Here is a 16,171-nt window from a genome sequence, read left to right as displayed (position 1 = left end):
CCTCACGCCTTTCTATATTGGGATTTTGTTCCTTTCTTTATGCAGGACTACGGCGGCTGTGGAGCCCTACAGATATCTTTCAGTTTTTTTCACTACAGACTCGTCTACACCCTGATTTCGCAATGCCTCCATGACTGCTCAGGTTTCGACTCAATCACACACTTTCTCGTATGCAATGAAAGCTATATATAAGTGTTGGTTATATTCCGCACATTTCTCTATCAACTGATTCACAGTGTGAATACGGAGAATTGTTGAGTAGTCTTTACAAAATCCTTCGTTGTCCTTTGGTTCACAGAAGTCTAAGGCATTCCAGATTCACTTTGCGATTAGCTTAATAAATAATTTGTATGCAATGGAGAGTAAGCTGATCGGTCTATAAATGTTCAAGACTTTGGCGTCCCCTTTTTTATGGATTAGGATTATGTTAGCGTTCTTCCAACATTCCGGTATGCTCCCGGTCATGATGTATTGTGTATACAGGGCGGCCAGCTTTTCTAGAACAATCTGCCCACGATCCTTCAACAAATCTGCTGTTACCTGATCCTCCCCAGCTGCCTTCTCTCTTTGCATATCTCCGAAGGCTTTCCTTACTTTTTCCGGCGGTAATTGTGGGATTTCAAGTTCCTCTAGAGTATTCTCCCTTCCATTATCGTCGTGGGTGCCACTGATACTGTATAAATCTCTATAGAACTCCTCAGCCACTTGAACTATCTCGTCCATATTAGTAATTATATTGCCGGCATTGTCTCTTAACGCAGGCATCTTATTCTTGCCAATTCCTAGTTTCTTCTTTCTGCTTTTAGGCTTCCCCCGTTGCTGACGACATGTTCAATTCTATCCATATTATACTTCCTTATGTCCGCTGTCTTATGCTTGTTGATTAAATTCGAAAGTTCTGCCAGCTCTATTCTTGCTGCAGGGTTAGACGCTTTCATACATTGGCGTTTCTTGTTCAGATCTTTCGTCTCCTGCCATAGCTTAGTGGTATCATGTCTAACGAAGTTACACAGGCGTCTATTGCACACTCCTTAATGATGACCATGCGATTTTGGTTCATTGTTTCAACACTAAGGTCCTCTTCCTGAGTTAAAGCCCAATACCTGCTCTGTTGCCTTATCCGGAATTCCTCTATTTTCGCTCTTACCGCGAACTCATTGATCGGCTTCTTAGGAACCAGTTTCTTCCGTTCCCTCTTCAAGTCTAGGCATCCTCTGGTCACTGCAGCGCACCTTGCCGAGCATGTCCACATTTAGTTTGATGCCAGAGTTAGCGCAGAGTATAAGGTCTATTCATGCCTAGCCTCGTCATTCTGGCTCTTCCACGTCCACTTTCGACCATGCCGTTTGCGGAAGAAGGTATTTATTAACCGCATATTATACTTTTTTGCAAAGTATACAGATAACTCTCACCTGCTATTCCTAGTGCCTATGCCTTATTCGCCCACTGACTTGTCTCCAGCCTGCTTCTTGCCTACCTTGGCATTGAAGTCGCCCATCAGTAGAGTGTATATTGTGTTGACTTTACCCATCGCCGATTCCACGTCTTCGTAGAAGCTTTCGGCTTCCTGGTCATCATGACTGGATGTATGGGCGTAGACCTGTACGACCTTTAGTTTGTACCTCTTGTTTCACAACAAGACCGGCCACCCTCTCGTAAATGCTATAGAATTCCTGTATGTTACCAGCTATATTCTTATTAATTAGGAATCCGACTCCTAGTTCTCGTCTCTCCGCTAAGCCCCGGTAGCACAGGACGTGTCCTCTTTTTAGCACTGTATATGCTTCATTTGTTCTCCTAACTTCACTGAGGCCTATTATATCACATTTATTGCCCTCTAATTTCTCCAAGAGCACTGCTAGACTCGCCTCAATAGATAAAATTCTAGCGTTAAACGTTGCCAGGTTCAGATTCCAATGGCGCCCTGTCTGGATCCAGGGATTCTTAGCACCCTCTGCTGCGTCACAGGTCTGACCGCCGCCGTGGTAAGTTGCTTCACAGCTGCTGGGGACTGAGGACCGAGGTTTGATTGTTGTATTATAGGAGGGTGTGGCCAAGTACTGCACCAGGGTTGCCAATCCGGCTCTGGCGAGGGAGTGCGTTACCGCTTCTGGTCACCGGTATCAGGCCGCACTCCAGGCCTGCTTGTTAGGCCGCTCATCTCTCGAACAGGAAGAATGGACGGCGTAGGGCTGCATCATTGTTTTGTATATACTTTTGAAGTGCCGCTAGTTGCACGTGCGTTTTGTGAATGGAGAAGCGTCCACCCCCCAGCGCCTCGGGCGGCAAACGATTCTGTTTGTGAGGGGTCGGACGGCCCGCGTGGTGTCGGTAACGAGCCGAGGCGCGCGCCGCCGCGGGGGGCGCGGTGCAGAGGCGCAAAACGGATTCGGAGCAAATGCTTTTGCGCGGGCTTTGTTGACATTCCGCCGATGGTCATAATAGGGCCACGCGGACAAAGCTCGAGCGGGACGGTTGTATACGCGACGTTGTGGCGCCGGCTCTTGAGTCCCCTGCTAATTGGAGACGCAGCTGCTAGCAATGTTGACCACGTCTGGCGCGTACGGAGCGGGGGGTTCGCGCCCCTCGCATTCGGACGGCAGCCACGTGCATCTTGTTTTGAGCACTGGGGAGAGCCCGCTTTGTGTCGTGTTGCAATATGCAGTGCGCGCCGTAGAGAGGGGCGCGGCGTCGTTTGAAGAGCACCCGAGTCCGGATGCCGCCAGCGGTAATTAGTTTTCTACCAGGAAAAACCTTGAGGGGGACTACGGTACGCGGTGTTGGGACACCAGCGCCCGAGCCCCCCTTGCTGGCTAGAAACGCCGCTGAGGTGCGAGAAGGCCTCAATAAATCATGCATGCCTGGCGTGTTTGACGAGGCCGTCACTGACCACGTGGAAATAGGAGGGGGAGAGGAAGATGTGGGAAGAGGGAAAACAGGGTGGTTTTCCAATAGATTCACTTATGAGAGTAAGCCCATCCCTTTGGGTTGTGGCTTAAGAAACTGTCAACTCTCATTGGCAATTGCTTCCGTGGGATGGGCTAACGACCCTACCGCCCTTTTTCTTTGTCTCTTTCCCCTATAACAACCGAGACGAGGTGCTTGTTCCTCAGTCTAGGCTGTAATCACTAAACCTGATAGAACAGTAAGACTCCGTACGATGCAACACTAGTCTGGGCCGTAACCACTTAGTGGTAGAACAGTGAGACTCGGTTGATCGTATGTAGTGACAGTTGTCCTAGGCTCTAACTTAAGAAAAAGTAGAAGAGTAAGGCGCTGTTTACCTATGTGTTTTGTATCAGTGTTCTTTTGCTAACTCTGTATTTGACTGTGTAAATATTTCCGTTGCAATATATCTTCAAGTTTTGTTACCTCCAACCTGCCTCCTGCTTCATCAACGCCGATAAACACCTTGAAGAGACTTTGGTCGACTTCAAGGAAAAAAGAACCATCAGTAAAAAACTTAACTGGCGCAGTCGACAGGATCGGCGAACTCTACAACATCGAATCCTGGACCAGTGGTGAAGGGATCAAGTCATCCAACGAGCACCTCCTGCACCTTTGAGAAGATCCCACAGCAGCCAAGCCCGGCACCGTGGAGGAGATCCGAAAACGACAGTGCATTCAGCAAAGGGTGAGCAGGATTTCTTGCGTCTTTCTCAAGTTGGCATGGCAGTTGATGTGTAGAGAAAATGGTGAGGACACGCAGGGGCGCAGAGACAATGGAGTCTAATGGAGTTGAGGGTGCGACGGTGGCGGAAATGGATCGGAATCGGGAGTTATCAAATGACGATAGGCTAAATTCCGATAAGTCAAATGAAATGAGAGAACCCAGTCAGAGCCAGGAATTTTCGCAGCAGGCATCTCAGCCTTTGCAAATTCCGAATGATACAAGAACGCTTGAACTTGAAATTCAAAGGCTCAATGCTCAGACTACCTGTATACAACTTCAGATTGAGTACGAAAGGCTGTTGCAGGCAAGGACGAATGCTGAACGTCTCAATGGGACGTCGTCTAGCGCTGAGTCGGAGCGGGGCGATCGGAGGCGAATGGGCTTCGACTCCGTCGCGCAATGCGCAAAAGTGCTGAAAGGGTTCCGCCTGCCGTGTGACGCGGATGTACCCTTATGGTTTGAGGAGGTAGAAAGACTTTTTGCTACTTACGGGGTACCGTATGAGAGTCGTGTGCATTTAGTCATGCCAGCTCTAACTGAGCGCGTTCGCTACCTACTGCGTAACCTCAACCAGGAAGAGAGTACAGATTACGAGTCAGTTAAACAGGCAGTGTTGATGGAACTGAAGCTTTCTCCGGCGGAGTATCTGCAAAGGTTTGAGAGAGCAGTGAAGCGGAAGGAGGAAACGTGGTCACAGTTCGCGTCGCGAGTGAAAACGTATTTCTCCTACTACCTTCAAGTAAGAGGAGCCGACACTGTAGAAGTGATGGCAGAACTCATGGTAGCGGATCGTATAAAAGCGGGCCTTAGTATAGAGGGTCTTGAATACGTGATGCTACGAGAAGGCGAGGGATGGCTTAAGCCACCTGAGATTGCCAAAGTACTACAAACTTTGGAACAAGCCAAAGGCAAAGGATACGCCTCAAAGTCATCAGTGGCAGGGATGGGGCAAAAGCAGACGCGCGTAGCGAAAAACGCCCTCAGGTGCCACGTATGTCACAGCTCAGGCCATTTCGCTAAGGATTGCCCGAAGTCTAGTGACAAGGGAAACCAACCAAAGAAGGCTACCGAGCCAAGGCCGAGGACACAAAGGGTGTTGATAGCCCACGAGACAGGAAGTGAGATACCGAATGGAGTCCTCACTGCAAAGGTAGAGGCCTTGAACCACAAAGGCGAAGGCATGACTAACCTGCAGTTGATCCCTATCTCATGCGGAAACGTATCCACAGATGCGATTCTAGATACGGGAAGTGAAATAACTGTCATACGCGAGAGTCTCCTTCCGAAAAGTATCGTGGAGCCATCAGGCACAATAAGATTGGTGTCTGCATTTGGTAAAACTATCGAGGCAAAGCTAGCAACGTTGCCGGTAAAGTTAAATAGCCCGCAAATGGCGGCGGAGCCCCAGAACATTGACCTACTCTGCGCGTTGACTAATGAGCTCGTCGAGGGCACAGATTGTTTGTTGACCAAGGAAGATTGGGAACATTTATTCAAGGCCAGCAGCTCTCTGGAATCCATTGTAGCACGGGCCGAGCCTGCTCAGAGGATAGAGCGATCAAATGAGAAAGCCGAGGCAGTAGCCTGCAATGTTACTTTGGAGGAGGAAGGTGTTTCTGGAGAAGTTGAGCTAATTGATGAAGAGAGGGATGCGTCAATAAGCCAGAGAGAAGAGTTCCGCAGATGGCAGCTAGCTGACGCTACCTTAAAGAAAGGTTGGGAAGATGCTCGGAGTGGGAAATCCGGCATGTTCGTCTCTGATGGACTCTTACACCACTGGGACTCAATAGTAGGCACCCGAGTGAGACAACTAGTTGTTCCCAAAGACAAGCGCAGTGAGGTGATGCGTTTAGCTCATGAGTCACTATGCGGAGGGCACCTAGGGCCAAGGAAAACTAAAGTGCGTATTAGGTGTAATTTTTTTTGGCCTGGCATGGAGAAGGAGGTATTAGAGCATTGTCGTTCGTGCCATGATTGTCAAATTCGCTCTGACAGGCGTCGCACGGACAGAGTACCTATAACTCCTCCCACTAGGCCAAATCACCCTTTTCAAATTGTCAGTACAGACATCATTGGACCCTTAGACAGACCGTCAGCGAAAGGTCACAGGTACGCGCTTTGCTTGGTGAACATTTGCACAGGGTGGCCAGAGGTTGTCCCACTGCGTTCTTTGACAGCTAAGGCGACTTGCGACGCGTTGATTGAAATTTTCAGTCGCACTGGCGTTCCGGAAATGATCTGTTCCGACCAGGGCACTAATTTCAAATCACAGCTCACACAGTCGATGCTCGAGAAATTAGGTTGCGCACCAAGATTCTCAACCCCAGAACACGAAGAGAAAATAGCTGCAATTAAGAATGTGGCGACACCACGCACTAAAAAGGAGCTACGCAGCCTGCTAGGACTGTGCGGCTACTATCGCGAGTGCGTCCGAGAATGTGCAGAGGTGGCGAGCCCGCTCACGCGGTTAACAAAGAAGGGGGTACCCAATAGCATACCCTGGTCAGAGGAAGCTCAGACGGCGTTTAAGACACTGAAACAGTCCCTGTGCGAGGCCGTGGCGCTCAGCACTCCAGACCCATCTGAGCCCTACTGGCTTTTCACAGACGCGTCAGCTACGGCGGCGGGCGCTTGTTTGGCGCAAATGACAGCCGAGGGAAAGGAGGGGCCTATTGCCTTTGCCAGCCACCGCTTCACGCCGACTCAGACGCGATGGTCGACAATTGAGAGGGAAGCGTTTGCTATTATATGGGCCTTAAAGAAGTTTGACTACTGGCTTTTTGGTGCCGAGATAAACGTTGTTTCCGACCACAATCCATTGTCGTACCTTACAACTTGGACTCCACACGGGGCAAAATTGACAAGATGGGCGCTGGCTTTACAGCGATATCACGTGTCAGTGCGACATCGGAAGGGTGTCAGTAATGGTAACGCGGATGCTTTGTCCAGGCTTCACAACAGCTCATGGAAGCCAGCGTAATACTATAGTGCCATGCCAACTGGATGGGCGTGAATGTTCCTGCTCACTTGGCGCTGTATATTGCGGACTTTGTGAGTGCCGATTCAAGACCCAGAGACACTAGAGTGCTCTTACAGTTTGGAACTGCAATCGTGTACTTAATAGTTTGATGACATGTATTGTGTATTTCTTTTTACTCTCTTCTTGCTTTGTTACTTGAAAGTGTTTGTTCTTGTGATGTAATTAGGCTAGGGGGTGGTTAGAATGTTCATTACGTAATCGCGGCAGTGATTTATCGTATCACTGAGCGAAAATCAGCCCAGTATACTCTTTAGGGGGAACGTGTTAGGCCGCTCATCTCTCGAACAGGAAGAATGGACGGCGTAGGGCTGCATGATTGTTTTGTATATACTTTTGAAGTGCCGCTAGTTGCACGTGCGTTTTGTGAATGGAGAAGCGTCCACCCCCCAGCGCCTCGGGCGGCAAACGATTCTGTTTGTGAGGGGTCGGACGGCCCGCGTGGTGTCGGTAACGAGCCGAGGCGCGCGCCGCCGCGGGGGGCGCGGTGCAGAGGCGCAAAACGGATTCGGAGCAAATGCTTTTGCGCGGGCTTTGTTGACATTCCGCCGATGGTCATAATAGGGCCACGCGGACAAAGCTCGAGCGGGACGGTTGTATACGCGACGTTGTGGCGCCGGCTCTTGAGTCCCCTGCTAATTGGAGACGCAGCTGCTAGCAATGTTGACCACGTCTGGCGCGTACGGAGCGGGGGGTTCGCGCCCCTCGCATTCGGACGGCAGCCACGTGCATCTTGTTTTGAGCACTGGGGAGAGCCCGCTTTGTGTCGTGTTGCAATATGCAGTGCGCGCCGTAGAGAGGGGCGCGGCGTCGTTTGAAGAGCACCCGAGTCCGGATGCCGCCAGCGGTAATTAGTTTTCTACCAGGAAAAACCTTGAGGGGGACTACGGTACGCGGTGTTGGGACACCAGCGCCCGAGCCCCCCTTGCTGGCTAGAAACGCCGCTGAGGTGCGAGAAGGCCTCAATAAATCATGCATGCCTGGCGTGTTTGACGAGGCCGTCACTGACCACGTGGAAATAGGAGGGGGAGAGGAAGATGTGGGAAGAGGGAAAACAGGGTGGTTTTCCAATAGATTCACTTATGAGAGTAAGCCCATCCCTTTGGGTTGTGGCTTAAGAAACTGTCAACTCTCATTGGCAATTGCTTCCGTGGGATGGGCTAACGACCCTACCGCCCTTTTTCTTTGTCTCTTTCCCCTATAACAACCGAGACGAGGTGCTTGTTCCTCAGTCTAGGCTGTAATCACTAAACCTGATAGAACAGTAAGACTCCGTACGATGCAACGCTAGTCTGGGCCGTAACCACTTAGTGGTAGAACAGTGAGACTCGGTTGATCGTATGTAGTGACAGTTGTCCTAGGCTCTAACTTAAGAAAAAGTAGAAGAGTAAGGCGCTGTTTACCTATGTGTTTTGTATCAGTGTTCTTTTGCTAACTCTGTATTTGACTGTGTAAATATTTCCGTTGCAATATATCTTCAAGTTTTGTTACCTCCAACCTGCCTCCTGCTTCATCAACGCCGATAAACACCTTGAAGAGACTTTGGTCGACTTCAAGGAGAAAAGAACAAACATCAGCAAAAACTTAACTCCTGCTTATGCAATTTTATCAACACGCGGATGTTTTTATCCCGTGGAAAATTGCGCGGCACCGCGATTCGGACCACGGTCCTCTTGCACGCGATGCAGATGCTCTACCTCTGCGACACCGCTGCACCACATATATATATATATATATGTCATGTCATATATATATGTCATATATATATATAGTCATGTTTTCCTCACTGGGCATGTGCTGGAATTCACATTGCTGGCCGTTATCTCGTGGTTGATATGGCGTATATATATATATATATATATATATATATATATATATATATATATATATATATATATATATACGCCATATCAACCACGAGATAACGGCCAGCAATGTGAATTCCAGCACATGCCCAGTGAGGAAAACATGAGGGGATGTGAACGAGAATCATGCATCCTATCTGTGTTCTTTACTAATATTTGAAGCATCCTGAATAAGCGCACTTCCTTAGCATCTGCCTTGGAGACTTGCAATGCCGACATTTTTGTGCTTACCGAAACGTGGCTACATTCACAGATTCAAGGTAACAAAATTCTTTAAACTGCACACCATTTTTCACTGTATCGTTGTGACCGTACAATGCGTCAGGGAGTGTTAGGTATGGCCGGACGCCAAGTGTCCACCTCGTCCCCGTCACCTTCTCTTGGCCGGAGCCCACGAGCGACATCTTCCGCTCTTCTCATGGTCGTGGCATCGTGTGTGCCTACCTCGTCCGCGTCACCTTCTCTTGGCCGGAGCACACGAGCGCCGGAGAGGTCATTCACTCTACCTACTCGCCGGATTCGTCGAAAAGAGGATCGATTTCTCGTTCCCGTGCCTGGTATTGCAGGAGGAGGGGCCTTCTCCCTGTGCCTGTCACGTGTCATCGACAGAAGCAAGATCCCGCCCACACGATTGTAGAGAGCCTATTTAAGGGGCTCCGAAATGTACTTGTGAGATACTTCATACTTGATGCTTCATTCTCTTCTTATTTTCTTTCAACTACCTTGGAATAAAACAGTGCAAGTTTCGCACTAGCAAAACGTCGTCTCGCCTTACTCGGTCGCCATGATCTGCCGGATGCCTGCAGCTCGCCGACAACGCCACACTACCCAATAAGGAATTGTTTGGCACATCACAGAAATCAATCGCCAGTAGATAATAATTGGTGTTTGTTACAGCCCCTCCACTTATAGATCTAATTTCGTAAATGAGATGCATGATATCATTAGCATTGTTACATCTCGTCATCCTACATTACCTTCATTTTTGCTTGGCGATATTATTTAACCGTACATAATATGGAACACTAAACCTCGCACTTTACATCTTTTTTCTTCATTGGCCAATGAGTTTTTAGACATGTGCTCGGTCTTATCACACTCACAACTTGTTACTCAACCCACACGAACTACCGAATCCATCGAGAATACACTCGACCTTGTATTTAGATCGCGGCCTGACCTACTTTCCGACATTACCTATTTATTACCCGGCTTGTGCGACCATTCGGCACTTTTGTTTGACATAAATATTTTGCGACCAAAAACCGGTAAAAATTCAAATCTTTTCGAGACTACGCGAAAGGAAATATTGAAGCCATCAACGCCAAATTATCTGCTTTTCCAGACGTGTTTTTAAACAACTTCGACAGCCTTAGCGTTCAGACCAACTGGAATATGTGTGCTGCAAAAATAGCTGAACTAACAAACACACCCCTCCCACTACGCACCTTTGCATGTAATCTAAACGCCCCATGATATAACATGCGTCTCAATTGCCTGTCTAATAAAAAGAAACGCCTGCACTAATGAGCCACACGGTAACCTAGCGTAAACCGGTGGACCAAATTCATACTGGCGGTAGGTGAGTATGTAGCCGCACTTAAACAAGCAAAGGATCCCTTTCTTGGCAATACCTAGCCATCAATGTTCAAAACCGACACCAAGAAATTCTGGCGCGTCATTAACCCCAAGGCGGTTGGCATGATAACCTTAATCGACAGCTCTGGAAATGTTATTCTAACTGATGAATGTGCGTCCGCACGTAAAGTTTTTATGCACAACTTTTCATCAACTACACACATTACTCTTCCATCCACGCACTACTGTGATTACCAAGCAATATTTGCCATTATCATTGAACCAGCAGGCATCGTATCAATTATCTCATCTTTAAAACAGGCTTCGGCTCCAGGACATGATTTTATAAACGCGATATTTTTGAAAAAGCACTAGGTGTTGCTCTTAAATTTTCTAGCAATGATATTCCTACAGTTGCTAGGTGAGAGTTCTTTGCCTGCTGAATAGAAGATCGGCAAGGTGATCCCACTCCATAACTCGGGTCGCAAGCATTCTCCATATAACTACCACCCTATCTCGCTCACTTCCATTCCATGTAAGATAGAACATATACTTGCCTCTAATCTTCCTAGCTTACTTGGAACTAATTCATTCTTTTCGCCATCGAAACATGGCCTCCGCAAGACATATTCATGTGAAACACAACTTGTTTTCATTACGCATAAGCTAAACGTCATTCTTGACCGCTCTTCAACTGCCGACTGTATGTTTTTAGCCTACTCGAAAGCGTTTGACAAAGTGTGCCATAACCTTCTAATCTTTAAGCTGCGTCGAATTAAAATTTTTCCAGACTGCTTGCATGGCTTGAGTGCTTTCTTTCTAACTGTTCACAGTTTGTCTTTGCTAATGACTCAAACTCACAGCCAAGCAGAGTACAGTCCGGCGTACCTCAAGGGTAGGTACTTGGTCCCCTCCTTTTCTTAATATACATAAGTGGTCTACCCTCTTGTGTTTCCTCTAACATTCATTTATTCGCCGATGATTCCGTAATCTTCAGGGAAATAATATGCGACACTGATATATCGTCTCTTAAATCCGACCTTAACGCTATTTCTACTTGGTGCCAATCATGGTCAATGGAATTAAATATGAAACATGTGAATTTATGGGCGTGTCCAGAACTTCTAACCAGATTCCTTCTTGCTGCGTTAATAATCGTTCCTTAGACCCTGTTTCATCCTGCAAACATCTTGGTATCTAAATTACTAGCAACCTTTCGTGATCCATGCACGCTTCTTACGTAACTAAACACGCTAACCGCATGCTGGCATACCTAAAGCGCAATTTCACTAAGGCACCGTCTTCCCTAAAGTTAATGCTAGACAAGTATCTAGTCCGCTCAAAGCTTGAGTACGCCGGAGCAGTTTGGGATCCCTTTCCGAAAAACCTAATTCACTCATTAGTAATGGTACAAAATAACTCTGCTCATTTCGTTTTTTTTCTATTTATAACCTAACTGCCAGCATTTCTGTAATGAAATTAAACCTTGGTTTGCCATCTTTAGCCTCCTGCAGTAAAGGCCTTAGACTCACTTTTTCATAAGATATTTCATCATCCTTCCCTTCGCGATCATCTCCCCTCCTCAATACATTTCATCAAGGTTAGATCACAATAACAAAGTTGGAATTACATCATGAAAAACCAATGTTATGTCTCATTCATTCCTTCCGCGTACATCTGCTGAGTGAAATCGCCTACACGCCTGAACCGCTACTATTGTTGACCATTAGCACTTCACGGCAGTATTAGATAACATTGTATAAACAGGACCATTTCAATCATGTTTCTGTTTTTGTATTACCGGAACACTATATTACTGCACTGCATGCACCGTATTTCATTTTATTAACCCGCACTCCAAGAACACTCAGATAACATTGTATAACCGACAGCCATCTATTTCTGTACTATTAACCATTTTGCTGCACTGTACTTGTTACTGTAATTGATGTAGCCACTCCCCTATTTACTGCCCCTGGCCCTCAGGGTATACGAATTAAATAAGTAAATAAATAAATAAATAAATAAATAAATAAATAAATAAACTGAGACCGGCCACTTTGCGATATTAGGAGCCTGTTTACATTTCCACCTGCTGTCACACAACACTCGCCATAACTCATAAGAGATTATAATAATAACTTGAAGAATTGGCGTCGAATGGCTTCTCTCTCTGTTTTGTTATTTTCTAAATCTCCACCTTGCTTGGAGAGTAGCTTTCCGTGCTGTCAATGTGGTTGCTTTCTCTTCTTTGATAACCTAAATAATTTTTGAGTTTGTATTTCGCTCAGCTCTGTTGAGGCTGATTACTGAGGGAATTGGTACAACTGCTCAAAGTTCGGTGCCCGAAGCTGCCTACAAAGGGCTGCTTCCCAACTGGAATCAGTTGCTACCAGTTGGCTTCCATCTAGAACCAGTTTGTATGTAACGCAGACCGGTTCGAATGGAACTGGCAGCAGTTGGATTCCCAGCTGGAACCATTTCATTCCAAATGAGATGAGTTGGGAAAATTTCACGCCGGCGAAATCTCCACAAATGCGTTTAGAAAACGACATTTGTATTTATTCCAAATGAACAGTAAATAGTTAGCAGATTGCAAATGTATACGAAATTTGGCTGGTAAATTCACAAATTGTGTCTGTACACGCATCAATTGTGAAATGCGTCAGTGCTGGTACTTTCTTCACTACCACGCCATATGAAAATGACAGTCTCTGTCGGTGCTATCAGAGTCACTGGATGTGTACACAGTACTGAAAAGACTGATGCTATTGTCAATACTATCATGCGGAAGCCAATCATCACCTTCGTTTTTAGACAACTTAATCAAATGAAAACCACGCCTTCGCAAAGGGAGTGCCAACACGCGACTGGCAAAAACTATTTTGAATATCTCAACCGATCGCACGTAGACGACGACGAGTATGTTTATTGACATCCCTTTTGAAACAACGGGGACAAAAGTGACCTATTTTGGTTGTTCATGTTTTATCTGATCTCACTCTTAGCTTTCTAATCTTCATATTTATAAACTCTATCACTGTATTATATCATTACCTAAGCTTGTATTAACTCTGGTTCAATGAATATCTTCCCCGCTTTTCTTGCACCCGCTGCTTCTATAGACCACGTGTTGACCAGTTAGTGCTTCCATCATTGAAACTCAACGCTTTTTAAAGGTGGACACTACTTACGGGTTTCGCTTCGTGAATATCTCGGCTTTCCACTACGATGTGCCGAGTATTTCCAGGTCTTTTTTTTTTTTGCAGCACACGCTGACCCCATCCTGTGGCCCATATTTGTTGCGGTATGTTTTTGTCATCGGCACGGAAGCCCAGGCTTAACATAGCAAAAAGTCCACTTTGCGCTATGATACATATTTTCGCTCTTGATTTCTTTTCGTTTTAGAAGATATCCACGCTGTTTTCTTTTCTTTCCATCATTTGTATTGACTTCGCCGTCTCAGTTCATGTCAATTTCTTTTTGGTTACTCATGTTTGCCTATTTACACGTTCAATTACGGTGTACTTCGTTGCCAACTTTTAATTTCACCCATCTCCATAGCCTTTCTTCCAAGCTATTCTTGCTGTGCGGTTCGCAGACTTCAAACGAAGCCCAAACCGTGCCACCTTGCACTTCCTTATTTGTGGCTTTACAGTGGGCCTAAAATATCCTTAGGGCCTACTCCCTCTGGTTAATATCTAACCGTGACAATATTTCCGATTTTATAGCATCGAATTAACGTTAGCACTAAAGCTATTAAGCCTTTCTATTAAGCCTTTTTTTAAAGTATAGAGTACTTTATGATTCAGTAGTGGTGCATTCCGTGTACCTTTCACTTTTGCTTGACAGTGGGTATACCTTCATGTTGAATTCACGCCGCGTCATTACTTGTCTTTGCCTTAAGATCATGGTTTCCAATTTGTCGGCCTCATTAATTGATTAATCTCCTCTAATCGCGTCTCAGTAAATCCTGTCATTTCTTCAGTAGTAGTATTATGTGGTCTGCATAAATCAGACCAACCACCGTATGTTGCACCTTTTGTCCACTACGGATCAATGTATCAATCAATCATTTTATTCCTCAAAAAAGGGGGAGTACAGGACTAAAAGCTTGGACAGCTTGACGACGTCCCGACCCCTTGTAAGTTGGCATAACAGCAAGATGACAGCCAGTCATACACAAGAAATAAAAAGCATCACAAAGAAACGGGTAATACAGAGTAAAACAAGACGGCAAAAAATGATCAACAAACGTAAGATAGATCAAAACTCTGCTTTCCGGTCGTATTTCCATGCCCTTCAGATGAAGCGTGAAGAACAATGCAGGAAGATTAAACGCTTGCTTCCGTCCTCTGAGAATTTGCCACTTTATGGCATTTCCGGCTTTTCCATACCAGTTGTGCTTAATATCTCGATCCCTCAAATGCTCTAAACATTGTCTATGCCCACTTTCTTGACAATATCCTGTAAAGATTCTTCGCCTTCGCTGTCGTAAGCTATCCATAAATGCTGTCCATAAATTTCTATTCTGACCGAGTAAATCTGTATGCACGGCGTTAGTAGTAAGAGATTATGATTTTAGCGATTTCGCAGTCTAACTCCATTCGGTAATTCAACCTCCAAATCATCTTTCCCCACCCACGTCGACTCTTTTCATTTTATGTCATGCATGGCCATTTTACATATCCCCCGTTTCGACCTCGACGTTAGCATGAGCCACCATCGCCTGATTGACAGCTGAAGGCGCCCCTCATCATGCCTGGCATTATGTCGGCTTTCACTCCTATAGTCGGATGCAACTTTAGAAAAAAGGGGAGGCCCCGCCCAGATGACCGAAGCGCGACAGCCGATTGCCTCCGCGACTAAAATAGGCCCACTCAAAACATCATGCTCCTGAAACGCTTATTTCTCGGTATAAATAAAGACTTTTGCATTTTGATGACTGGTTTATTAAAGCTCTCGTGCTACAGCACATGCCAGATAGCGGCAGAAAAATAACCCCGTGCCTTCTACAACGCTGCCCGTCGTCTGCTCTTCAGCTTCATTGCAAGTGACAAAAGTTGAAAGAACATCTTTGCAACGCTTTTCCGCTTGTTCACTTGCACACGGCGTATCTACAACTCGTTTTTCAAGCTTAAAATGAATCAGTTGCCATTGAAAAAGTACTTATATAACACAATGCATTTATCGTAACCATTACAAACCTTGGGTGAGAATACGGTAGAGGCAGGAAGGTGCAAAAATGCTTCCTTCGTCGTTTTAAATAAATACTCTTGGTTTTAAATAGCATAAAACTTATATTTTTTGGTTTTGTGTTTTCACAATTTCACAGCACGCATTCTACAGCTTGCGCGTGCAGTGAGAACTGGTGGACAGCAATCAATCGACGGTGTTACACAACGCTCGAACACCGTCGCTAGACGCTCGTCTATCTCACTGCTGACAATAAAGAGGTTTAGCTTGTACGGTATTCCGGTAAAACGCACGCGAACGGGGCGTTGGGGCAGCAACACCATTATGCCAGTGCCGAAAATTTACACCAGCAGCGAAGAAGAATACGCTCGGTTAATGTAACATTAACTGTTTCTGTCTGTTTGAGCACTGCGTCACCAGGTGGCTGCACCATGCAGACCACTCGACCGCTCACGTTTACGCGCCTGCGTTTTACCGGAATACCGGAAAACTAAATCTCTCTATTATAGTTCACGCTAAGCTAACGGCGACAAATATTTGCGTTGAAGGCTTCTTCTGCAAATAGTTTCTGTTGCGCGCACTTTTCTGATTTCTCCTGAAAATGGTTTTGCTCCATCACTTCACCCCGCCTGACGACAAAATACGAACACACTTGCCGCTACCGTAGGCTCCAGTCTTCGAAAAACTTTCTCGCCGTAACTTCACTCGGAAGCGCAATAAAAGAACATGGAATTAGCACGCAGGATGTGTGTTCGCAGCGGTCGCTACGGGATCCTGTTTACAGGAAAAGCGTAGCGCAGCGTCAGCGATGCTCGCTGCAAC

At 46.2% G+C, this 16,171-nt stretch overlaps 1 protein-coding gene across 1 annotated transcript in view; it reads right to left on the bottom strand.

Moving 5' to 3' along the window:
• Positions 1-16,171, bottom strand: part of LOC135906586 (uncharacterized) — a 695,467-nt gene that overhangs the window by 317,805 nt on the left and 361,491 nt on the right. The gene's annotated exons all lie outside the window — the stretch shown is intronic.

This window comes from Dermacentor albipictus, chromosome 5, assembly GCF_038994185.2.
Source record: "Dermacentor albipictus isolate Rhodes 1998 colony chromosome 5, USDA_Dalb.pri_finalv2, whole genome shotgun sequence".
In the NCBI taxonomy this organism is placed as follows: domain Eukaryota; kingdom Metazoa; phylum Arthropoda; class Arachnida; order Ixodida; family Ixodidae; genus Dermacentor; species Dermacentor albipictus.
The sequence above is the reverse complement of the archived record's forward strand: the minus strand, read 5'-3'. Positions and strand labels throughout refer to the sequence as shown.